At 33.1% G+C, this 11,332-nt stretch overlaps 1 non-coding gene across 1 annotated transcript; it reads left to right on the top strand.

The window, feature by feature from the left end:
- Positions 1-1,585: 1,585 nt before the first annotated feature.
- On the top strand, positions 1,586-1,672 carry TRNAS-UGA (transfer RNA serine (anticodon UGA)). Its single transcript has one exon. It is a non-coding gene; the product is annotated as a tRNA-Ser (tRNA).
- The last annotated feature ends 9,660 nt before the right edge of the window (positions 1,673-11,332 follow it).

The following is an 11,332-nucleotide window of genomic DNA, read 5'->3' as shown; positions in this document are numbered from 1 at the left end:
AAATTACCCTTTAAATATTGTTTCTTCTAAGCCACAAACCACGAGAAACAGTATCTTGGGCATATATAATGAACCCAACATTCAAATAATATTTACTGATACTCCAGGTATCTTAAAGAAAAAAAATTCTCTCCTAGACCAAGAGATGGTCAAAACTATTCATAAAGCTTTAGATGAAACCGATGTTATTTTATTTGTAGTGGATATAACAGAAAACTGGGAGATCTATAAACCCGTTATAGATGAACTTTCTCAATCTAAAAAATTAATTGTAGTATTTAACAAAATTGACGAGGATGCCCAAAGTAAAAAAGACTCTATTCAATGTAATTATCCACATTTATTCATTTCTGCAAAAGAAAATACCAATATTTTGGAACTGTTAACAATTATAAAGCCTTTCCTACAGGATAATATAGAGTATTACCCACAAGATATGATATCAAATAGGACGGAACGTTTTTTTGTTAAAGAGTACATACGGGAAGCCCTACTCAATAATCTTCATCAAGAAATTCCCCATTCTTTATTTGTAGATATTGATGAGATGGATGAAAGCAATCCAGAAATCACCAAAATCAAAGCAACTATTTATGCCGACAGAGAATCACATAAAAAAATTATTGTAGGGCATAAGGGAAGTATGATTAAGCAAATTGGTATCCAATCTCGTCAAAAGGTAGAAAACCTCCTTCAAAAAAAGATTTATTTAGAAATAACGGTAAAAGTTTCTAAAAATTGGAAGGATGATTCTCATTTTTTAAAAAAACTTGAGTACTATTAGTAGCAAAGGAGTCGTAGGTGCGTTTAGTCTTTTTTTTATATATGACCTTGCTCATTAATTCTTTGGCATTTACACAGAGTTTTGTCCCTACACCTCCAACAACAGATATAATTAGATATAAATATTATTACACCTCTATCATACTTTTAGACCCTAGCGTAAATATTGACGAGCGTCGGAACTGGTATTTTGTTTATAGACAACAGATAGATAGATGTATGAAAGGTTTTGTTTATCCTGAAGATTTTAATACTCCTACAGCTACAGCTATGGGGCAGTATAAACAGGAATGTCATTACAAAACTATTCTAGAAATCAACAATTTTGAGAATAACTTGTATTTCGGTCAAAAAAAACCATTTTACAATATTTACAATACAAATCCCGTTTTTGCCAATATTCTCGGAGAAACATTATCCTGTGAAAATTGCAGTTTGTACCCTAACAGAAACTCAGAAATTACATTTATTTCAACACCCACGCAAAAAGTTCGTTCTTTCACACTCAATAGTACTCAACAAGAAATTTTTTCACAAATTTTTGCTTTAACCCATGACAATACTAGAATTGTAGATGCTTCCAAAGAAACTATAAATCATTGGATACAAAAAATTAACGCAGCTCCTAATCGTAGTACACTAAAGCTAATATGGGACGACTTTGTAAATCATATTGAATTTGAACCCATTGAAACTAAAAAACAAATTATAGATATTGGAGAAAAAGTATATTCTCAAGGAAAAACGCAGGAATAATTTGACAATATTCTTGTTTTGCAGTAAATTTAACACTAGATTTTAAGGAAAGATGGCCGAGCTCGGTTGAAGGCACCGGTCTTGAAAACCGGCAAGGGGAAACTCTTCGTGGGTTCGAATCCCACTCTTTCCGTTTCTTTTTAGAGTTGTTTATGCAATCTTTTCTTCAGACTTTACCCGTATTGTTTGCTCACTCTTTAGTTCAAAAAGGCAATCTTCCTATTACAGGTATCTCTACAGATACTCGTAGTCTCAAACGAGGAGATATGTTCATTCCTATTGTTGGGGAGCATTTTGATGCTCATCAGTTTGTCCCACAAGTTTTAGATAAAATCTCCGCTATTGTTCTTTCACAGGATATTTCCGTTCCTATCCCCAGAGATATAACTGTTTTTAAAGTTCACGATACTCTCAACTTTTATCATCTACTTGCTAAAAAATACTTGGACACAAAAACCAAACTTAAAAGAATTGCTATTACTGGATCTGCGGGCAAAACTAGCACCAAAGAGTGGCTATCTCTTCTACTATCCAAGCAATATCGCACTTATAAAACCCTTTCTAATTTCAACAATTTAATAGGTGTACCCCGATCTATACTAGAAATAACCAACGAACAAATTGCTATTTTTGAGTTGGGTTCGGGCAAACCAGGTGACATTAAAATATTAACAGACATAGTCCAACCAGATATATCTATTGTAACAAGTGTTGGGACAGCTCACTTAGAGTTTTTTGGAAATTTAAAAAATATTGCCATAGAAAAAGCCTCAATTTGTCATTCTCAAAAATGCTACACAACAGATGATATTCCATTTCATCAAGAGGTATTCAAAAATTTTCACCACATTAATCCTCGTCAAATTTTTCAATCTATCCAAAATCAACACCAAGCAGGTTTTCTTTTGAATCTTCAAGGAAATATTTTTTCCTTTCCATTTTTTGGAGAATATAACCTAAAAAACTTATCCTTAGCTATTGTTGTGGCTTATGATTCGGGTATTACTCCTGAACAAATAGCTCATACTATCTTTACTCCACTCCCATCATATCGTTCTAAAATAGTACAAAAACAAAAGATTCAACTCATTTTAGACTGTTACAATGCTAATCCTCTTTCTATGAAAGAAAGTCTCTCCTCCGTACATCAATTCTCCCCAAAACCGATATTAGTTTTAGGAGATATGTTAGAGCTGGGAGAACAGTCTGAAATTTTACATAAGGAATTGGGCTTGTTTTTAAACACTCTAGAATTTCCCATGGTATTCTTTATTGGAGAACAAATGAGATTTGCCCATCAAGTTTATCAACATCCTGCTTTATGGGCAGTTAATATTCAAGACATATCCGCTTCTCTTTTGGAATATATACATCAATCTAACACTTTTTTTGTTAAAGGATCCAGAGGAATGCATTTAGAAGACATAGAAAACTTATAAAATAAGATTATATTTTAAGAAAAAATTAAGGATGAGACTATGGAATCGGTATTTCCGTTTCGTGATATTGAAAAAAAATGGCAAAGTATTTGGAAAGAACTTCAAATAGATAAATCTGAGCTAAATACAAACAAAGAAAAAATGTATGTTTTAGAAATGCTCCCCTACCCCTCTGGTAAAATTCATATGGGACATGTCAGAAACTATACAATTGGCGATGTTATCGCTCGATATTTCAAATTGCAGGGGAAAAATGTTTTTCATCCCATCGGTTGGGATGCATTTGGACTTCCTGCAGAAAATGCTGCTATTGACAAAGGAGTAAATCCGCAAGAATGGACCTATAAGAATATAGAAGATATGAAAATACAACTCCAAGCCTTTGGACTTTCTTACGACTGGGATACAGAACTGGCGACTTGTTCTCCAGAATATTATCAATGGAACCAATGGCTATTTAGAGAACTATACAAAAAAGGTCTTGCCTACAAAAAACATGCAAAAGTTAACTTTTGCCCCTCTTGTAAAACTGTTTTAGCCAATGAACAGGTTACTAATGGACGCTGTTGGCGATGTAATTCTCTAGTAGAAATGAAGCCTTTGTCTCAGTGGTATTTAGGAATTACCCAGTACGCAGAACCCTTATTAGAACAGCAAAAACTTTTAAAGGGTCATTGGCCTGACAGAGTTTTACATATGCAGGAACACTGGATTGGAAAATCGCAAGGAGCAGAAATTTACTTTCCTGTTAGAGGATACAATAAAACTATTGAAGTTTTTACAACTACTCCAGAAACCATTTTTGGTGCAACTTTCTTAACATTGGCACCAGAACATTCATTTGTCACAGAACTTTTGGAAAAAGGAACCTATCCTGAATTAGAAGACTTTTTAAAACATATACAAAGTCAAACAGAACAAGAAAGAACCAATCCTAAAACCCCTAAAAAAGGATTTTTCACAGGTTTTTTTGCTCTCAACCCCATAACTCAAGAACCACTACCTATTTACGTGGCTAATTTTGTTTTGATAGAATACGGAAAAGGTGCTGTTATGGGTGTACCAGGACATGACTCTAGAGATTTAGACTTTGCCAAAACTTATAACTTACCAATAAAAATAGTTGTAAATAATCCAGAATATTCTTTCAAGGAAGGAGAAATTGTTCCTCCTTGTGGAACACTCGTAGATTCTGCCGAATTTTCTGGTTTAACATTGGAAGAAGGCTTTAGTCAAATTACCAAAACATTAGAAAAAAAAGGGCTTGGAAGACTAATCACACAATATAGACTCCGAGATTGGCTAATTTCTCGACAGCGATACTGGGGAACTCCCATACCTATCATATATTGTCCAAATTGTGGTCCTGTACTAGTGCCAGAAAAAGATCTTCCCGTTGTTCTTCCTACAGATATTGAATTTAAAGTAGGAGAAAATCCTCTCTTGAGCTCTCCCACATTTTTACATACTCCATGTCCTGAATGTGGAAAAATGGCACAAAGAGAAACGGATACCATGGATACCTTTTTTGACTCTTCGTGGTATTTTATGCGTTACACCAATCCTAATAACAACAAAGAAATTCTAAATAAACAAAAAAGCCTTTACTGGTTACCCGTAGATTACTATGTAGGTGGTATTGAACACGCCGTATTACACTTGCTTTATGCTCGGTTTTTTTATTACATTTTTGAAGAACTGGGTTTTGTTGACGGTAAAGAGCCATTTAAAAACTTGATTACCCAAGGGATGGTACTTTCCCATTCTTATTATTGTACAGAATGTAAAACTTATTATCCTGAAGAAGCCATAAAAAATAAAAGATGTCCTCAACAACACGATTCCATCCATATAAAAATGGACAAGATGTCCAAATCTAAAAATAACGGTATTGACCCAGAAGGATTACTTAAAGAATATGGAGCTGATGCCAGCCGCTTGTTTACCCTGTTTACAGCTCCTATTGATAGAGATTTGGAGTGGAATGGACACTCAGTCATGGGGTGTCTACGCTTTATTAAACGCTTTTATACCTACTGTGAAAAGTATAGTTCCATTTTAAAACAATCTGTAGGAGAAATAGATTATTATAGTTTAACTGTAGATGAAAAGAACCTACTAAAAAAATTCCACCAAACCATAAAAAAAATACGGCAAGAAATGAAAGATTTTTCCTATAATACTGTTATTGCATCCCTTATGGAATTTTTAAATTCTTTGGAACATTACGAACCCAAAAATTCGCTTCACAGTTTAGCGTTACTCCATTCTATACTGACTCAGTTTGCCATTCTGTTGTTTCCTATGGCTCCTCACACAGCTGAAGAATGCTACCAATTAGTAGGAGGAAAAGAAAAAAGTATTGTGTATACTACTTACCCAGATTTCTGCCCTGAATGGATACAAGAACAGGAACAGACTTATGCTATACAAATCAATGGAAAACATAAAATCAATCTTACTCTTAGTACACAGGTAGATCAGCAAGAAGTAGAAAACCAAGCTAAAAAACTTCATATAATACAAAAATCTTTAGAAAATCAGACCATTGTTAAAACAATTTTTGTTCAAGGTAAAATTATCAATTTTGTTGTTAAACCTCTATAAAGATTTATAAAGAAAGCGAGAATTTCTATTGTCCACAACTCCGAAAAATTCTCGCTTTTCGTTCCACAATAAATAGTAAGATGGACTATAACCCTCAGAAGATTGACTACCTTCTAGATATGAAGGTAATACAACGGCTCCATTATAAACTAATTTTTCATATTCTGGTTTAAGTATGAGAGATGGTAAATGACAAAGAATTTCTGGAATAGATAAAAAAGAATCTCGAGTAATTTGATCTGGGAGGAAAGAATTTTCGATTCTATAGTGTCCAATGGCAGATCGTTCTAAATTTTTGAGGGTAGCTACCGTTTTCAAAGCTAAGCCTAAATCTCGTGCTAATGAACGGATATATGTTCCAGTAGAACATACTACCTTAATGGTAAAAATTTGTTCTTGTTCAGAAAAATTGCATATTTCCATCTGATCAATGTAGACTTCTCGTTCTCTCATGTTAAAATCTTTATTCTCTCTGGCAAGTTTGTAAGCTCTTTCACCATTAATCTTTAATGCGGAATATTTAGGAGGAATTTGTTGAATATTTCCTATAAACTGGGGAATAGTCTTTTTGAGTTGTTCTAAAGATACAGATGATAACTTTTTATCAATAATTTCTCCTGTAATATCTTCGGTATCCGTCTGTATACCCAGTTGTACTGTTGCCAGATATTCTTTGGAAAGATTTTGAAAATAAGGTAATATTTTTGTTGCTCTCTCTCTTCCTACAATCAAAAGTCCTGTAGCAAATGGATCTAAAGTCCCCGCATGTCCTAAACTAGAGATATTCCACTGTTTTTTCAGTTTATTAAGAATTCCAGCAGAAGAAATTCCTTCTGGTTTATTGAGTAGTAAAATACTATCCATTATAGCTCTCCTTTTGTTTCCACAGCTTCAATACTCGTTTATGAGGCAAATAAAACCCCAATCTCACAGCTACTTCTTGAGTTTTTTTTCTATATAGTTGGATTTGTTCTTTACTCCAAGAGCCTTTATCTCGATTAGGGATAGCTTGTACACTATGTTCAATAATAAAACTATCTTTTGCACCAATAAGCTCCAACTCCCTATATTTTTCTGTTTTAAAAGCAATAATTCCCCCTCTCTTTCTACCAATATTAGGAGTATGAAAAATAAAAAATCCTACCCTTTGTAAAGCACTTAAAACAGCCATAGAAGAAGAATAAGTAATAAGAACACCATCCGTTTGTAAAAGAAAATAAAGATCTTGAAAAAAATCTAGTGTCCAAAGTTCTGGATTGACACTTGGCGAAAAAGCATCTAAAAAAATATGACTAAAGTCTAGAGATTGGTTGCGTAGTTGTTTTACAGAATTTCTAGCATCTCCATAACAAATTGTTATTTTTTTATTAGAAACACTATAACAACTCTGTTTTTGGAGAGATGAGATCATTGTTTGAATTTCAGACTCCAAATAGAGGTTCTCCAACTGGTAAATTAAATTTTCATCCTTTTCTAAACTCAATATATCAATATGAGTGCATGTTAAAAAAGAATAGAATGCATTATAGCCTAAACCAAATCCAATATCTAAAAGTTGAGGTTGTTTTGCCTTAACAATGCCAGATGGATAAATGAATTTGTAAAAAGCTTCTGTTTTAGCTCCCACCAAAGAATGATAGTTTTCTCCATATTCCACATTATAGTAGGTTGGAGTACCATCTTGAGTGATAATAGGATTATACGGTGGTTGTAACAACATCATCTGTTCCTTGCGACATTCTAGGTGCAGAAAGCATTCCCAAATCTTTCAAAATAACTTCTATATAAAACTGGGTATCAAAATAGCTTTTACCATTGGTAACTTTTGGTTCTAGCGAAGCACTCGCTTTAAATACCCACTCATCTAGATCATGAGTAATGGTTAAACCTAAAGTTTGCATTTTAAAATTACTTTCTTGTCTAAGCTGGTTGGACCAAAACGCAAAAGATTGAAAAAGATCAGTAAAAAAATTTCTCCTTTGTCCCATAGGGGCAAAATCGCCATACATATAAAGTCTTTGGTTATTGCCTTGAACAAAAAATTCTATCTGCCAATACTTAGTAATGTTAAATAACAGCGAAAATTTGTAATTTAAGTAATCCAACATTGGATTACCAAAATCACTACTCCAATCAATAGTAATGTCTACACTAGAAAACCAAAACCAAGAAGCTATATTAAGACGAGAAGGAATACTTGTTGTCAAATTAAAACGATTAGATTTTTGTTTTTCGTCAAACCGATCCCAACTATAAGTATCCGAAATAGTAACAAACGGAATAGCCGTAGAACTGAGTGTAACATCTAAAGGGAGCAAACTATTTTCTGGAGAAATCTTATTCCCATACTGATTACTCGTTTTAACTCCCAAAGTTGTTTTAAACATATTAGCGGTTAAAACAGTCGCATGAGTTTTACTATGTTGCCGCGAAGATATGGGAAGAATAGCTCCAGATCGATTTGCCAGTGTATATGTATAGTTCCCTTCAACATATCCGCTTAAATATTCAGATTCTTCATCCACCCATTCTAATCTCAATGTATCCCCTAGATTCTGGCTTAAATCGTTATAAGTAGCATTTCTATCATTTTGAGCCTGAGTTGCATCACGGTCATCCGTATTTCTGGCATTTTTCCCATAAGTAGTTTTTAAAATACCTGTATTAGTAATTGTAAAATTTTCTAACGCTCTAAAAGTCAGTTCGGGAGAATAATTAGCCGTTACAGTATTAGTAAAAGTATTTGTCGCACTTTCTAACGGATTATTTGCCGTAGTAGAAGCATATGTTTGTGTATAGGTGTTATATAAATTATTCTCTAATGACAAAGGAAAATATAATTTAAAAAGCCCAGAAGTATCATAAGTTATATTAGAAGAAAAAACAGTCCGCAGTCTATTATTAATATTTTTATTAGAAAGTCCATCGGCTTCATAATTGTTAATGTTACCAAAAGTATAATTCACATCTAGCTTAACAGGAATATTAATTTTAGATTCATCAGGAAAATCTTGTTCGACAGTATAAATTAAAAAACTCTTATTAAAATCGATTTGAGGCAAGGTCGTTTGGCTCAAAGTATTTTTCCAATAGGAGGGGGAAAAAGTATTAATATTTTTTCCCGATTGGCTCTTGGGATTTAAGTTATAAATCATAGAAGAAGAAATCTGTAAACTATAACCATAAAATCCTAAAGTTAAGCTATTATCTATACGTCTTCCTTCTCCTCCAGAAGAACTACCTGCAGATTGTGTTCTATTATAACCTTCATTATCCGAGAAAAAGAGGGTTTTTAAATCAAATTTATCATAGCGTTTTGATTCAAATTGGTTCACAAAATCTGGATCACTCAGTTCTTTAAATAACCCTTTATATCTTACAGTAAGACCCTCTGGATCCGTAGACTGAAACAGTTGTTTATCGTAATCTACAGAAAAATTGTATCGCAAAGAACGACCAATACTAGGTCCTTGCCCTAAAATTTGCTCAAATAAGTTTTCTACAACTCCGTTAGAAAGTTTAGTATGATAGTCATAAGCTAAACCAATATGCGTTTGTAAATTCCCAATATCTGTTTTAAAAAAATCATTCCCTACATAGAATCCTAGTTTTTGGTAATAATCAAACATAAACTTTTCACTATGTACCTGACTTTTTTGAGAGAATGTGTTAAAAATCATAAATCCCAAATAAGCATCATAAGTCAGATTGGTAATCATACCCGTACCATAGTGATTATTATAAAAAACTGGAAAATAGATCAGAGGGTCTTGACCTATTTGTAAATAAGCATTAACAAGAATAAAATCATTATCCTGTTCTATCCATCCATCACCAGCATTGAGTGTATATCTTGGTATATATCTTGTACTTGTTGTCATACTAATATCTTCTAAACGAGTCAAATCATCGTCATTAAACCTCAGTCCCAAACCTCGAACATATATATTATTTTGGAGTGTAACAGGATCCAAAAACTGGATATTTTTACTTTCTGGATAAACGAAAATTTCTCTTGCAATTGTGGTTCTATCTTTGCTTTTTAACAAAGCATTCCCTTTGGCAATCAGTACCTTTACTTTACCCCCTAAAAGTTTAATCACAACCTCATCTGCAAAAATATCTTTTTTAGCATACACAATGTGTACACTTCCTGTAAGAACAGCTCTTGTATATCCATCAGGAGCAACTGTTTTAGAATAATAAGTTTGATTGACATTTTTAATAATAATATTATCAGACTGTGTACTTTGTGATACCGTTTCTTGCGGTACACTCTGAACATCCTCGTATTCTTGTGTATTTTGCACTGGAATATTGGACTGAGAAAAAAGTAAATTCGTTGAAATAAAAAGAAGCACAAGACTAAAAAGAATTTTCAAAATATAATGCCTCACATTCCGTCCCTAAAACATTCTCCCTACAAATTTACTCTTATTTTAGTGGGTTTGTATGGAGAAATTGAAGATTTTTTCATTTTACCGTTAGTCTCCTTTGAACAAAATAGGAATTTTATTTTTTACGGGCACTTTTTTATTAAATTTAAACCGTTGGAGGCATTTATGAATTTTGAAAAATCCATTGAACAATACACTCAGTTTGCAAAAAAAGAAATTGATTCTAATCTTTCCCTAAAAGATTACTTACTCTTATGGACAAAAATAAAAGAGGAATGTGATGAATATTTTGCAAAAACCTACATTGCCTATACATGTGATACACAAAATCAAGGAAAAGCTGAAGCATACACTCAAGCTATCGAAAAAATGGAAATTCTCTCTCCTTTACACCATCAAATAGAAAAAAAGATTGTACAACACTATAAAATCTATCCTAAAGAAATGGAATATGCCTTTAAACTCATCCAGAATGACATAGAACTTTTTCAAGAAAAAAATATCCCTTTAGAAACACAGGAAAGTAAACTTTCACAAAAATATCAAGCCATTGTTGGAAAACTTGCCATTGAACACGAAGGGAAATCTATTCCTCTTTCTATGGCTAGACCTCTCTTGGAAAAACCAGATAGAACTTTAAGAATGGATATTTTTAAAAAAATCTGTATAGCTAATCAGGCTGTATCCCAAAAAATAAATGAGATTTTTAATAAACAAGTTCAGTTAAGAGACGAAATTGCTAAAAATTTAAACAAACCTAATTATAGAGACTATGTCCATCAAGCCAAAGCAAGGTTCGATTATTCTCCACAAGATTGTTTAACCTTTTCTGAATCTATTCTCCAAGAAGTTGTTCCCATATCTTCCAAACTCCATGAGAATAAACAACAGGCTATGAATTTAAAAATGCTAGAACCGTTTGATACAGCAGCAGATAGATTAGGAAGACCTCCTCTCTCTCCAGCTAAAACTCCAGAAGAATTCCTGCAAAAATGTATCCATGTACTTCAAAAAGTGTCCGCAGATGTAGGTGAAACACTTATCCATCTGAAAGAAAATAAACAGTTAGATTTATTCTCTCGTCATGGAAAAGCTCCTGGTGGATATAATTATCCTCTTTCTCTTTCTAAAACCTCTTTTATTTTTATGAACTCTTCTTTGACCCATCAAGATGCTGTAACTCTATTCCACGAAACAGGGCATGCCTATCATTTTGACCTATATAAAAACAACAACGATCCTTTCCTGTACAAAAATCCATCTTCTGAAATAGCCGAACTCGCTTCCATGAGCATGGAATTAATGTGTATGGAACATTGGGAGATTCTTTATTCTAATACGGAAGATTTA

The sequence above is a fragment of the Periplaneta americana genome, unplaced genomic scaffold (assembly GCF_040183065.1).
Source record: "Periplaneta americana isolate PAMFEO1 unplaced genomic scaffold, P.americana_PAMFEO1_priV1 scaffold_85, whole genome shotgun sequence".
NCBI classification, from domain to species: domain Eukaryota; kingdom Metazoa; phylum Arthropoda; class Insecta; order Blattodea; family Blattidae; genus Periplaneta; species Periplaneta americana.
This window is presented reverse-complemented; position numbering and strand designations above follow the sequence as displayed.